The sequence below is a fragment of the Macaca nemestrina genome, chromosome 1 (genome assembly GCF_043159975.1).
Source record: "Macaca nemestrina isolate mMacNem1 chromosome 1, mMacNem.hap1, whole genome shotgun sequence".
Classification (NCBI taxonomy): domain Eukaryota; kingdom Metazoa; phylum Chordata; class Mammalia; order Primates; family Cercopithecidae; genus Macaca; species Macaca nemestrina.
The window spans coordinates 28981372-28997840 of NC_092125.1; positions in this window are offsets into that span (position 1 = coordinate 28981372).

A 16469-nucleotide genomic window follows, 5' to 3' on the forward strand; every position below is an offset into this window, starting at 1 on the left:
ATAAAAACGTGATCTTCTTCCTTTCTTCCATTTCTATATCCCCCATATATGTGTGTGTGTGTGTGTGTGAGTATATATATATTGCTATATACCATATTGAAAGGAAAGCAATATGAAGAGACATCTGCACTCCCATGGTTATTGCAGTACTATCCACAATGGCCAAGTTATGGAATCAACCTAAGTGTTCATCAATGGACAAATGCACACAGCACATTTTCTTTATCCACGTACAAAGAAATAACAAATGGTCGAGGTGACAGATATGCTAGTTACCCTGATTTGATCACTATTCATGATATACATGCATCTAAATATCACATGTACCCCATAAATTGTACAATTATTATGTGTCCATTCAAAATAATAAATGCCGTAAAAAGATATTATAGGTGAGTGGTTCTCAACACAACACAACTTAGTGCAATGCCCCCTTTTAATAGCTAGAATTTTTTAACACTTTATCTACAGTCCTGAAGTAAAATTAATACACAGATGTGTTAAATGTGTGTGTGTGTGTGTGTCACTGTAGCCCAATTGTAAAGTATAGAATCTTTTCAAGTTGTGCAACTGTAAGTACACATCCAAGAGGACTTTGTGTCCAATCATTTTGCAGGACTTCACAGAGCTTCTAATAACTAGAACTTCTCAATCATGCAACAACAAAAACTGACCCTGAAAATTCCAAAAATACCCTAAATCAAGTGAAGTACCCCTAATGAGAGTCACCATAAAATGAATGAAAAATCTAAGTCTCCGAGATTATGATCCAAGAACACTAATCTAAAAAGAGTTTGAACCCAAAGCCATATCTCTTGATATGTATTCTAGTAAATTTGTTTAGAATGTTGCAACTGCCTCCTAATTTAGAGTGGTTTTTAGGGTGACATTTAACCCTTTGGGTCTGTCCAAGGTCTGTTGACTTTTAGAGACACAGAAATCATGTAGCACGTAGTTCTACTCAATACAAAATAATGGACAATCTAACTTACTGACATTGATATATGATGCTAGCCCCATATAACCAGCCCTTTTTGTTGAAATCCAGAAGGGATTGAGAATGGACGAGAGGGTTCAGATTTATTTATTTAAATCATCTGCATAAGAATTTATAAAATTTCTAGATTTGCACATACCACTGCCTCCTTGATATCTTTTCTTGTATGTGCATAGGCATCTCATACATAAACTGCTACATTTACCTCTCAATTCTCCCCACCAACAATGTTCCCATGTGGATCCCAAACATGTTCTTTCCTCAATCTTACTTATTCTGGTAATGAGACTTCTAAATATGCCATTTCTCAAGCCACAAAACTAGGCATAATCCTCAATTTCTTTAGCTGCCTCCTATATTTGTTAGCCAGGGATGCCATAAGAAAGTATCACAGACTGGGTGGCTTAAACAATAAAAATTTATTTTCTCACAATTCCTGAGTCTAGAAATCCAAGATCAGAGTGTCAGCAATGTTGGTTTTTTCTGAGGCCTCTCTCATTCATTTGTGGATAAGTTCTCCCTGTGTCTTCACACAGTCTTCTTCTGTATGTGCCTGTGACTGAATCTCCTCTTCTCGTGAAGAAACCTATCATATTGGATTAGGGACCACCCTATGACCTCATTTTAACTTAATAGCCTTTTTAAGAATGCTCTCTTCAAATATAGTAACATTCTAAGGTACTAGGGGTTAGAACTTCAACATATAAATTTGAGGGTGACACAACTCAGTCCATAACACCTCACCATTCCCCTACCTACAGCATCAGCAAATGTTCTCACTTCTGTCTGCCTCCATAGCCTCCACTTGGGTCAAATCCACCATTAAATCTTACCCATTATTCTAAGAGCCTCCTACTTGATTCCATTCTTGCATCTTAACATTTCATTTTGTATGCAGCAGCAAGAGTAAACTTTTTCAAACACAAATAGGATCTTGTCATCCTTCTTGCTGTGTCATGTAAGGACATGCTTCCAATTCCTTGCATGCTGCTGGCTAATCTTAAGACATAGGAGGGAAGCACCCATAATGCAGGAACTCAGCTCTCTATTAACAGTTCTCTTGGGTTAAGATAATAGTATTTAACAAAAGAAGTTCTGTCCATGCTCTTATAATTCTGAGATGGTTCCTACACTGCTCAAGCCTTTTCCTATAGACATTTATACCTGCTGTATTTGAAACTTCTTTTCATAGGCTTGGTTACCAGATTTAAGTATGGATAAAGCCCTGAAATTAGAGAGCCTTCTAAGTTGGAAACATAAGTTGGTTAGGATAATTGCCCATCTCTGATTGCCAAAAGGATTAAGTTGTAATATCAGTCTCCGCATGGAAATGCATAGCCTCCTGTTTGTTGTGTAACTGTATAGTTATCCAACAAGTAGAAATTTCAATTCTCTCTGTGTTAAGTTTGTGACACATGTTTGTAGAAAGGCACTTCCTGATATTGGGAAAAACTATGGAGGCAATGAGGTTTACTGTGAAGTTACCAGCTTTCCCTTGGTGCTTTTGTGCCCCTTGGAATATTTTCATGTCACTCAAATAGCCACTGCCTTCACATTTCTTCTGCTTTCATACTAATCTCATTAAAGGATCTGTAATTTGTTCCCACTAAGAATGTTTTCCCATTAAGAAAATAGCTGAAAATGTCACCTTTCTTGAAGGGAGTACATTTCAACATCTCATATAAGTGATTACTACTCTAATTACTGATGTATGAGAATCTGGTACCTCAACTGTAGGCCAGTGTGAAAAGGAACATAGTCCAAAGCCATGCATACCACAGGCTTATGCAACTTATCTGACAATGACAGAAAGGTAGCAAGTGATCAAAATTCCAGGGTCCAACTTGATTCAATTTATAGCCGGCATCCAAGAGGACGAGCTAGTGAGTTTCTTGGTTTCTCAGTCATAGCTACAATGAGGACAGGATGAGTTCGTCAGTTGTAACAAGAGTCAAAGTCTTACAAATGGTTCCAGAAGACCAATGTCATTCTAGATAGCCCACACATTGGTGGAATAAGACTCCAGCCAGAAGTAAATGACATGAAGAAAAGATTTAGCTCCTAATTACAGGTAAGGGATACTCCTAAGAACCAGAGCAAATACCAGAGTCCCAATCAAGTGGCCTGGAGGTCAGAATAAGGCTCCAGTAAGTCAAGTCATAGAGCATGGGTATATTCTCTAAGAATGGTCCTCCAAGGAGCATATGACAACATAGCACTAAACATGCAAGGAATTGATCAGGAGAATACCTGTGAAAGATAATAGGAAAGGAGTTGGAAAAGACAGGGGGAGCTGTCAGACAAGGATGCAAGTATGACCCCAAGTAAAGAAGTGAGGGGAGGAGAGTTGGGTGAAAACATTCCAGACTGCCAAGCAGTCTAGGAATGGTTTGGCAATGCTGTAAGGGAATGCCTGACCAAAGTTGGGCATCAGAGGAGTCCTGTGTCTATAAGGAAGAGGCCTGCCTAGGTATCTCTGCCATACTGAGTCATTGGCTGGGAACAGCCTGAATAAGTATAACCTCAGTTCAAAGGCAGCATTCAATGAGCAGCTTGGATCCATTAGTCAATTATGCTCCCTGTAGTTTGGGTCCATTGGTCATTATGGTCCCTGTAGTTGGAGATCTGCAACTTCTCATGACCACCAGAAGGAGCCAGCTCAATAGGATTTACCAAAGGCTTGGTGAGGGAACAGGTGCAGAGCTTATACCAGACACTAATATTACCAAAGCAAGACTAATTCCAGACCCTGCAGCTGACCATTGTTCACCTTCCACCTTGGTGCTGATTGGCTTAGTGATCAGGAATAGCAGACTTAGCAGACTGAAATTTCTCTGTGTTTAGGTGAAAATGTGCTTCTGTGTGAAGGCACAACTGGCAATTATTAATCCTCCTCTCCCAAGCTTGAGTAAATTAAGGAGGGGCTCTAAGCTATGAATTGCAGCTCAGGGCCTTCAAAGATAAGTGTTAAACTTTTGAAAATTTTCCAGCAAGATAATGGCAAATGGTTATCTAAATTTCACTATGTCATTTGCATCCTGTCAGATAACGCTACTCCTGTCAGTGTTTTATGTTGTTGCCCCAGCCTGTTTTCAAGCAGTTTTCTTCCTGTGGAACATAAAACAGACAGATAATAGTGGGGGTCACATGATCTGCTTATTTTTAGACTGCTGCTCTACTGCAAATAGCTTTCCAGTGCCACTGGGTCTCAGCCCATATGTGCTGCTATAAAGGAACATCTGAGGCTGGATAATTTATAAAGGAAAAAGGTTTCTTTGGCTCATGGTTCTGCACGCTGTACAAGAAGCATTGCAGTAGCATCTGCTTCTGATGAGGGCCTCAGGCTGCTTCCACTCATGATGAAAGGGAAAGGGGAACTGATATTTGCAGAAATTACATGGTAAGGCAGGAAGCAGTAGAGAGAGGAGGAGGTGTCAGACTCTTTTTAACAACCAGTTCTCACAGAACTAAGAGTGAGAACTCACTCCTGTGAGAATGACACCAAGTAGTTCATGAGAGGTCCACCCTCAAGATCCAAATACCTCCCACAAGGACCCACCTCCAACATTGAGATCCAATATCAACCTGGGACTTAACAGGGCCAAGCAAAGTATATCCAAATCATAGCACAGTATTTTCAGCTCCAGAATAATGTTTCCCAGTGCAAAAGTTTCCATAAAAATGATAATAGTAAAGGGCAAACAGAATTCATGCTTTCTACCAACAGTTTTTGTACTAGTTATATACTAGGGTATATTCTAGGACCTGGTGATTCAACAGGATATTAGATTAAAATGATACCACTTTTAAGAAAGTCACATTCTATCAGGGGAAAATACTTTATTTAAAAATACACGGGCCAGGCACTGTAGCTCACGCCTATAATCCCAGCACTTTGGGAGGCTGAGACAGGTGGATCACAAGGTCAAGAGATCAAGACCATCCTGGTCAACATGGTGAAGACTTGTCTCTACTAAAAATACAAAAATTAGCCGGGTGTGGTGACATGCACCTGTAGTCCCAGCTATTCGGCTGGCTGAGGCAGGAGAATTGCTTGAACATGGGAGGCAGAGGTTGCAGTGAGCCAAGATCATGCCACCGTGCTCCAGCTTGGTGCCTGGTGACAGAGCATGACTCCGTCTCAAAAAAAATAAAAATTAAAATTATTAGAGAAGAACATATCATGACATCGAATAATAGAAAATAAATGGCCTTAAAAGTTATCTAGTCCAGTCCTCTAGTTGTAAAGCAAAGCGACCCAGGAAACACGTGAGGCCAATGTTTACCAACTCCCTTTGAGTCCCAGGTGTACTTTTTCTTGAGTTACTGAAACGATATTACTTACAGTGTATCAGCCCTAACCTGATGGATTTCTAGTCAATTTTTCAATATTCTGAAGTTCTATATTTCCCTAATCTCTAGTGCAGAAATCCAGCTGCAATTCCTTCTATTTTATCCTACTAAGATCTCATTCTAAGTCAGCAGAATGCTCCTTTTTGGCATCTTCATTCATTGTTGCCACCCCACTTTGCCTTCAACCAATTCATTTCATCATTTCATCATTTCTTATCTCTCTCTCTCCCTTTCTGATTTTTATGCTACCCATACCCAGACTCAATATTTCAGCCTCATTCTCTCTTCCCCTGGCTTGAATCCCTATTTGCAATCTAAGGATAGGTTCTATAAAGTCTACTTTCTACATGTCTTTTGCCTCTTTCAATCTTATAAGTCCCACTCCAGTAAATTAGATCTGGCTATCATTTTTAAATTTTGATATAGTATTATTTGTCTATTTTGCTTTTGCTGCCTGGGGTTCTATTTATTTATTTATTTTTGTTCATGTTTTATTTTGTTGTTGTTGTTGTTGTTTTTAGAGGCAAGTTTGTGTTATGTTGTCCAAGCTGGCCTGGAACTCCTGGGCTCAAGCAATCCTCCCATCTGAGCCTCCCAAGTACATGGAACATATCGCCCCATCCCAGCTATCATAATTTCTGAGACTGTTGGAATAGGCCTCTAACTTGCCAGTTAGACTTTAGTTTCCCTGTCATAGTTTATCCTGTATACTACTGCCAGATTCATCTTCCCGAAGTGAGCCTCTAAAACACCTTACACTTGCATAAAATCCTTTACTGGTTCTTTCTCCCCATTTAAATCTCATGCAAGGGGCCTCCCAATATGACTAAAGCTACTTTTCCAGTCTTATTTGTAAGTATGTGACAGACAAACTATACTATTTAGAGTTTTCTCCCTGAATAAACCCACCTTCATGTATATATTTATGGTAATACATGAAATGTATAACCATATAAAAATGCCTGAAATCCAGGCATTTGTCAAACCCATCTTAAATCTAAATTATTTCCTTTGGGGTCAGACTTTGTACTTGTTTCCCTGGAGTATGCTGAGATCTAACTCTAGTCATGAATCTAAGGGCAGCAGACACTGGATTGGGGTACATCTTGAGAATAGCCATCCTTTCGCAAAGCAATTGCCACTGATGAGGTTATTATAGGATTTTTCAGCATCCTCAGACTTGGGGTGGTGGGCTGCTTCCACTAGAAAGAGAAGCTCAAAGTGATTCAAAGGTTTGAGATTCTCAGCTTCATTAAAAGACTTGATGGGGCTGGGTATTCAGCATAAGTTGTCATTCTGAAACCTGCAAAATTAAAATTTATTCTGATTTTCAGACAAGTTGAACCTTTGTTGCAACAAATAAAAGGTTATTTTAAATCCACCACAGGAGCACTCTGGCTGTCTGGCACGACTTGAGCCAAGAGTTGAAAAACCTATGCCTGTCATCTTCTTTCTTAAGTGCTTCAGTGCACTCAGAAGTTACATCCCTACCCTTGATCTTGTGGTCATTACTGTCATCATGCAGGTAAATGTAGCAGCCACTTGTCATCTGCCCTACCCCGTCACTGCCCCACCAATGGACTTGCTTCAGTAGGCACTTCCTCACAATCAAAGACAGGTGATAATCTGGTTAATTGTGATGCCATTGATTGCTTGCATGGATTACTGTATCACAATTCACAATTTTTAAGGAGCTCAGCACTGCATTCAAGTCCAAGGACATGACCAAACCAATCCCAGTATCTTATTTTTAAGTGCCCATTTTCTTGGACCATTCCTGGCGCCAACTTCTGTATCAGTTAGGATGCTTTCAGGAAAGAGAAACCTTTTCAATAATTTTAACAAGAGAATATTGATATCATTTTGCTGTGTCCCCAACCAAATCTCATCTTGAATTCCCACGTGTTGTGGACGAGACCCAGTGGGAGATAATTGAATCATGGAAGCAGGTCTTTCCTGTGCTGTTCTCATGATAGTGAATAAGTCTCATGAGATCTGATGGTTTTAAAGAGGGGAGCTTCCCTGCACAAGCTCTCTTCTCTTGTCTGCTGCCATGAGAGATGTGCCTTTCACCTTCTGCCATGATTTTGAGGCCTTCCCAGACACATGGAACTGTAAGTCCAATAAACCTTTTTGTTTTGTAAATGGCCCAGTCTCTGCTATGTCTTTATCAGCAATGTGAAAATGGACTAATACAAATATAATATTTAAAAGCATTAGCAAGGTATCAGAGAGTCTTAAAGGCAAAAAGAGAACTAAGAGTATCACACAGATAGTTTCTACAGAAGGAGCTGCCTCTCCTATGCCTGAAGAGAAAACAGAAACAGGTTGGTATTATTAAAACTTAGAGACTTAGGAGGAACTTGCAGAGCTGGAATCTCATCTCCAAAGAGGGTGCCAGCTGGCTGGTGTTGCTCTCCCTGAAGTCACATGAAGAAACTTGTTCTAAGAGTTTGAGAACAACTATAAATCGGAACTAGCTACAGCACCAGCATGGCTGCAGAGGTGAAGACCTTTTTCTGCAACAATACTAACATGAACAGGAAGCAACCAGGAAGGAGCGAAAAGGAATGAGGTTTGCAGAGTCCCAGCCCCAGCAACATAAAGCACAGCATAAAAGAACGTTTGAAGTTGAGAGAAAGTAACTTAATCGGGAAGACTTCTTTAAACCCATCTCAAATGGGTTTAAATCCTCGTCCTTTGAGGCTTTCTTAATTTACTCTCTACATATGTGTTTTTCTCTCTCCCTAGAATCTCTACAGCAACTTATATGCCTTTTGGGGTCACTTATATTTTGCCATGTACTACAGTTATCCCTATAGCTGTCTTAATCTCTCCCCTTTTCGTTGTCATCTTTCTCCATACACAAATACATACATATTAGAAAAAAATCAATGAATGCTAGAACAGTATTTCATTTATTTCCATATTGCCTCTGACTTCTCAATAGCTAGTTGTTGAACTAGTTCACTGCTGAATCCCCAGTGCTTAGAACTAGACCTAGAGTATAATACATCACATACGTATGTGTATGTGTGTATTTGTGTGAAAATGAATGATTAAATTATTTAGTGAATAAATGTAACTGAATTGAATGTCAGTCCAGGAAGTCAGACTTGAATGATAATAGGGGATTCTGAATATGGGAATGCTTCAATTAAACAGTAATGCCCACTTGAGGAAATAAAATAAAATATTTTCTTTTTATAGTGATTAACCTAATCTCAAACTTGAAAAACTTCTCAGCATCTAATTCACTGTCTTCCTTCACTCCTCCCCTTGACCATGTCAAAAGAAAGATTTAAGTGGATCCAAACCTGAAGCGGTTCCCATAACACAACAAATGTAGAGAATGTGTTTTGCAACCAGTAGTAATGACCAAAAAATGTATTTGACATAGACTTGCCTGAAAAGATAAACATAGCATATTATATTCAAAACAAAGGAAAAATGGCTCTTAGCATTCCTGTGGTAAGAAATAAAGTCTGTTCCAAATCCCAGGGTACCAGAGAGCCTAAAATCCCCTGGCAGATAAATTTAATCACTTTTCTGTGTTATTAATAAGAAAACACTAGAGAGTGTCAGCTGGTGGAACAGGAATTTTCAGTGCTCATTCTCTCACAGTAATATCAATTTTATAACCATCCACAACAAAAATAGCTGCACAAGACCAAAGGAATCCAGGTGAGAGATTATAGCACCTGAATGGAGCACAGAAATAAGAAAAAAACACATAGAAGAGGATAGGAGAGACAGTTTCACACTACCTGCATCACCTCTCCCCTATGCCTAGGCAACACAGTCTGGAGACAGATGCCCTCCTTTTAAGTAAGGAGAAGAAAATGAGTATGCAACTTTACTCTGGATCCTATTACCAGGCCTGCCCTACTAAACCCCAGGGCCAGGTGAGTCCTCACAGACCCAGACTCCAGGTGTCAGGCCATATCTAATGGTCCTAGGCTGCAGGAGAACTCCTATGAACCTAGTTTTTCAGGCCTGATTGTGATTTAAGGTAAGCAGCCGTCATGACCCCAGACACCAGACTGACCACTGAGAACCCGGGTTTTAGGCCCACCCCAGTACCAGGCCAGCCCCTGTGGACTTGGGCCTAAGAACTGCCCCAGTGCCAGGATAGGTCCTGTAGACACAAGCTTCAAGCCCATCCCCATGGACAGTCACCAAGCCCACCCCAGTTGACCACAGAGCCATGCTGGCCCCTGTGAATGCAAGCACCAGGACTGTCCACATGGCTGCAGGTTCAGGCCAAGCCCGGCGGACCCAGACTCCAAGTCTTTCCCATGGACCTATGCATCAAGCTGACCTCTGTGAACCTAGGCATCAGACCTGCTCACCTGCTAACTTAGGCACCAAGCCAACTCACCTGAGGACTTCAGTAGCAAACCTGTCACAGACCTTGCATGTCAGACTGCCAAGAATCTCTGCCCAGTCTGACTGTAAAGGGATCTCCCTGCCAAAACCTGTCTCTAACAACTAGAAGAGGTCCCTACTTTTTAAAATCTGTAGACAGCAGTTCAAGACCACAAGATCACAAATAATCTGGGAAATGTGACACCACCAAAGGAACAGAATAAAGCACCAGTAAACCAACACTAAAGAAATGAAGATCTAGAAACTCCCTGAAAAAGAATGTAAAGTAATTGCCTTAAAGAACTCCAGTGAGCTAAAATAGAATACAGATAGGCAACTAAATGAAATCAGGGGGAAAATACACAAACAAAATGACGAGTTTAACAAAGACATAAAAATGATTCAAAAAATACACACACAAAAAAATCTGAAGCTGAAAAACACAATTACAGAACTGAAAGATTCAATAGAGAACTTCCACAGCAGACTTGATCAAGCAGAAAAATAAATCAGCAAACTTTAAGACAGATCAGTTGAAATTACCCAGTGAGAGAAATAAAAAGAAAAAAGAATGACAGATAGTAAAGGAAGTCTACAAAACAAGTGGAAAACCATCAAGTGAACCAATGTATGCATTATGGGAACCCCACGAAGAACAAAGAAATAGAGGTAGAAAGCTTATATAAAGAAATAATGACAGCAGACTTTCCAAATCTAGAAAGGGAACTACACATCCAGATCCATAAATCCCAAAGAACTCAGTTAGATTAAACATAAAGAGATCTTCACTGTGACACATAATCAAATTAACAAAAGTCAAAGACAGACAAGTTTAAAGGCACCAATAAAAATGTGATTCATCACATACAAGAGAACACTGATAAAACAATCAGTAGATTTCCAGTAGAAACTATGTAGGCAAAAATGGAATGATAAACTCAACATGCTGAAAGAAAAATAAAATGCCAAACAAGAATACTATACATGGTGTGTTGTTAGTCTGTTCTTGCATTTCTATAAAGGAATACCTGATGCTGGGTGATTTATAAAGAAAAGAAGTTTTATTTTTCACACACAGTTCTTCAGGTTGTATAGGAAGCATAGTGCCAGCATCTGCCTTTGGTAAAGGCCTTGGGAAACTTGCAATTATGACAGAAACTGAAGAAAAGCAAGCATGTTACATAGCCAGAGAGGGATCAAGAGAGAAAGAGAGGAGGTGGCCACTCAGATCTTGAGTGAACTACCAGAGCAAGAAATTACTCATGACCAAGGGGATGCCAATAAGCCATTCATGAGCAATATGACCCCATGATCCAAGCATCTCCCACCAGGTCCCACTTCCAATATTGGGGATTACATTTCAACATAAGATTTGGAGGGCACAAACACCGAAACTACATCGTTCCCCCACCCCAGCCCCCAAATCTCATGTCCTTCTCACATTGCAAAATTAGCCCTACCCAATAGTCCCCCAAAGTCTTAACTCATTCTAGTATGAACTTAAAAGTCCCAAGTTCCGAGTCTCAAGTCCAACATCTTATCTGGAGATTAATCCTTTCCACCTATGAGCCCACATTTGTCTCAAGTGCACATAGACTATTCTCCAGGATAGAGAATATGTTAGGCCACAAAACAAGTCTTAACAAATTTAAGAAGACTGAAATAATATCAAGTATCTTTACTGACCACAATGATATTAAATCAGAAGTCGATGACAGAAATAACTTTGGAAAATTCACAAATATATGTAAATTAAATAATATTCTGCTGAGCAATCACTGGGACAAAGAAGAAATCAAAAAGAACATTTTAAAATATCCTGAGAGAAAAAAAAATACCAAAACTGAGGGATGCAGCACAAGCAGTTCTAAGAGCAAAGCTTACAGAGATAAATGCCTACATTTTTAAATAAATGAAAGAAGAGACATTATAATGGATGCCTCAGAAACAAAATGATCATAGGAGACTATTATGAACAATTATATACCAACAAATTGAATAACCTAGAGGAAATATATGAATTACTAGAAACATGTAACAAACCAAAATTGAGTCAAGAAGAAATAAAAACCTGAACAGATAAACAAAAAAAATTTAAGTAGTAATTTCGAATCTTCCAATAAAGAAAAGCCCAGGACCAGGCTGAGTATGGTGGTTCATGCCTATAATCCCAGCAGTTTGGGAGGCTGAGGTAGGTGGATTGCTTGAGCCCAGGAGTTTGAGACCAGCCTGAGAAACATGGTAAAACACCATCTCTACAAAAAATACAAAATTAGCCAGGTGAGGTGGTGTGCACCAGTAGTCCCAGCTACTTAGGAGGCTGAGGTGGGAGGAATAGCTTGAGCCAGGGACGTGGAGGTTGTGGTGAGCAGAGATAGCCCCACTGCACTGCAGCCTGGGCAACAGAGCTAGATCCGGTCTCAAAAAAATAAAGAAAATAAAGAAAAAAAAAGCCCAGGAAAAGATGACTGCATAGCTACAGTCTAGAAAACATTCAAATAAATAATATCAATCCTTCTTAAACTCTTCCAAAAAATTGAACCAGAGGAAATCAAACTCATTTTATAAGGCCAGTGTTATCTTCAAAACAAAACCAGACAAGGATACTATAAGAAAAGAAAATTCTAGGCCAATATCCCTAATGAACATAGATACAAAAATCCTTAACAAAATGCTAGCAAACTGAGTTTACAACACATTATAATGATTATACATTATGACCAAATGCGATTCATCCTTGGGATAGAAGGAAGGTTTAACGTATGCAAATCAGTAAATGTGATACATCAAATTAACAAAAAAGAAAGACAAAAAAGATAATCTCAATCAATGCAGAGAAAGTGTTTGACAATTCAGCATCCTTTCAAGATGAAAACTCTCAACAATTACATATACAAGGAATATACCTCAATATAATAAGACCATATATGATAAGCTTACAGCTAACTTCATGCAAAATGGTAAAAAGCTGAAAGCTTTTCTTCTAAGATCAGAAACAAACCAAGAAAGCTAACTCTTACCCCTTCTATGCAGTGTAGAACTGAAAGTCCTAGCCAGAGCAATCAAGTGAGAAAAAAAAAAAATCAAATCAGAAAGGAAAACAGTAAATTGTCTTTGTTTGCAGCTGACATATTTTATATAGAAAGCCCTAAAGACTTCACCAAAAACTTTTATAACTAATAAACACATTCAGTAGAGTTGCAGGATACAAAATCAACACTAAAAAATTGATTGCATTTCCATACATCAACAACAAACTATCCAAAAAAGAAATTAAGAAAGAAATTCCATTTAAAATAGCATCAAAAAGAAAAAAATACTTAGGAATACAATTAGCCAATACGGTGAAAAATCTGGACATTGAAAACCATAATCCTTAAGGAAATTAAGGAAGACACTAAAGAATGCAAAGACATTTTGCATTCATTAATTGAAAGAATATTGTTAAAATGTCCATATAACCCAAAACAATTTACATATTTAATGCAATTCCTTTCAAAATATAAATGGCATTTTTCACATAAATAGAAAAAAGCATTCCTAAAATGTATATGCAACCAAAAATATCCCAGATAGCCAAAGCAGTCTTGAGCAAAAAGAACAAAGCTGGAAACATCAGACTACCCGATTTCAAAATATATTACAAAGCTATAGTATTCAAAACAGTAATATACTGGCACCAAAACAGACACAGACCGATGAAACAGTATAGAGAGCCAAGTAATTACCCCACACTTATACAGCAAACTAATCTTTGACAAAAGTGCCAAGGACACACAATGAGAAAAGGATAGTTTCTTCAATAAATGGTGTTGGAAAAAACTGGGTATCCACATGCAAAAGAATGAAATTGGATCCTTAGTTCACACAATATGCAAAAATTAACTCAAAATATATTAAAGACTTAAACTGTAAGTATAACATGTATATAAAACATGAAACTGTAAAACTACTGGAAAAAAACATGGAGACAAAGCTTTTTGAGATTTGTCTGGGCAATGATTTTTTTCAGATATAACCCCAAAACCATAGGTAACAAAAGCAAAAAGAGACAAATGTGATTGCTTCAAAATAAAAGGCTTCTGTACAGGAAAGGAAACAACAGAGTGAAGAGACAACCTATAGAATGACAGAAAAGATTTGCAAACCATACATGTGATAAGGGGTTAATATCGAAATATATAAGAAACATAAACATGTCAACAGCAAGAAAACAAATAACCTGATTTGAAAATGGGTAAAGGACCTGAATAAAGATCTCAAAAAAAATGGCCATATGAAAAAATGCTCAATGTCATTAATCGTCAGGAAAACACTAATCAAAACAACAATGAGATATCACCTCACACCTATTAGGATGGCTATTATCAAAAAGATGAAAGATAACAAGTGTTGGTGAGGATGTGGAGTAAGGGGAATCCTTGAACACTGTTCATGGGAATGTAAATTAGAATAGCCATTATGGAGAACAGTATGAAGTTTCCTCAAAAAAGTAGAATAGAACTACCTATGATTCTGCAATCCTGCTTCTGGGTATATATCCACAGGACATGAAATCAGTAAGTCAAAGACATTTCTGCACTCCCATGTTCACTGCAACATTATTCACAATGACCAAAATATAGAATCAACCTAAGCGCTCATCAACAAATGGATAAAGAAAATGTGGTGCTTACCTTCAGTGGAGTATTACTCAGGCTTGAAAATGGAAAACATCCTGTTGCAACAATATGGATGAACCTGACAGATATTTTGCTATGTAAATTAACCCAAGCCCAGAAAGACAAATACTGATCATTCTCACTTACGTGAAGAATCTAAAAAAGATAAACTCACAGAAGCAAAGAGTAGTAGGGTGGTTGCCAGGGGCTTGAGGGTGGGGGAAATTGAGTAATCATGGTCAAATGGTACAAAGTTTTAGTCATGCAGGATGAATAAGTTCTGCAGATGTAATATACAATATGGTGACTATGGTTAAAATACTGTATTGTACGCTTCAAATTTGCTAAAAGAGTAGATCTTAAATGTTCTCACTCAAAAATAATGGTAACTATGGTAGGTGATGAATACGTTAAATAGCTTATCATTTCACAATGGGGATATATATATATATACACACATACACATATCTACCATGTTTTGTGCCTTAAATATGTACAGTTTTTGTCATACACCCCACCTCATGGTTTGCATTCTGCCCTCTGCCCAACTCTCTGTGTGCACTCTCGGGTATGTGCTCTTGCTCCCATGGTCCCTGTAGCTGACAACACGTTGCCCCCATTTCAAACCACACATTTTTCTTCATTCTTCAAGTCCTTTTTCAAACACTGATGCAGCTGCAAATCTTCCTCCAGTCCCCTCCCACAGAGTAAATTTCTCACTCTTCTAGGTTTAAATAGCTCCTTTTAAGCTTTGTTACTATGTGAATCATGGTCAAAGCTGTAGCATAGTTAACAATGTATGTGTCTTCCTCCCATCTATCTGACCTAATGCTGTGACTGATACCTATTAAATATTTGGTACATAATAATTCATTTTCCTTTTCTTTTCTTTTCTTTCTCTTAAGGGGAAGCAGCGCATCTTCATAGCCTGCCACATGTTAGTTGTATCACTGTGCCAGGTTAACCTGCTAAGTCCCAGTCTTTCTTCAGAAAAATGGCCACAGTAATATTTGCCTTATAAGGTACTTTTGAAAACAAATAACATAATGCATCTAAAGTGCTTAGCTTAGTGCCTGGCACCCAGTGAATGCACATTCTAAAGTGATTATTTTTAGTGGTATTTCTCCCATCATTTTCTGACTGTGAGGCACAGCCTGAAGCATTTTATATACCATGTGCCAGAGTCTGTACTAGAACTTAGCTTCCTAGGGGATGGTACTCTGTCCTTTTTTGTTGCCACTGTATCTCTAATATTGCAAACAATGCCTGGCATGCAGTAAATGCTCAATTAATACTTGTTGAATAACCCTCTGAAGGTTCCATACTCTCTAAAGTAAGAATATCTTCTTCATACTCTCTGAAGTATGTCTTCTCACTATTCCCGTTTATAGGGTATTGGAAAAAACATAGCATCAAGTCATCATTTTTTGCTGGTTTAGCAAATTTGAACAGTTCAGTTTTTCATTAGTATATTGAGGATAATAATAATCCCTGCCTTACAAGGTTAATGGAAGAAAATACATGAAAAAGCACTTTCCAAATTCTTGTCAGCATTCTGAAGATGTTCATTAATCTCAACCTATTCTTAATCCTGTTCTTGGAGTGGCTAATGTGAACCACTGGGGGCTGCCAGCCTCAGTGGTATGGCCTAGAGAGCCCTGAGCTGTAAGGGAAAAGCATGGAACTTTAAGTACAAGGAGACATGGAAACACCACAGAGAGGTAGAACTCCCAGCCGAGGGGGAGGTAGAGGAGCTCTGGAAATGACCACCTTTCTCCCTGACCTTAACATGTCTCTTCCTCCTGGGTCCTCCATGGTGCTCAGGACCAGCCCAGAAAGGGTTCACCGGTAGAGAGCTCCTGGCACTGAGGAAGAAGAACAAGACACTGTGGACAATGTTCTCCCTTTGTTTCATGGTCTTGCTCACTTTGGCCTCTCAAATAACTCCTATCAAATCAACTTTTAGTTGATTAAGTACCTGGGATACCACATTCTTATAGCTCTAAAGACACTGCCGAGTTGTGAGAATGCAGGGGGAGGCAGAAGACCCACAAGGTCGGATTTTCCTGATCATTTTTGAGTAACAGGCC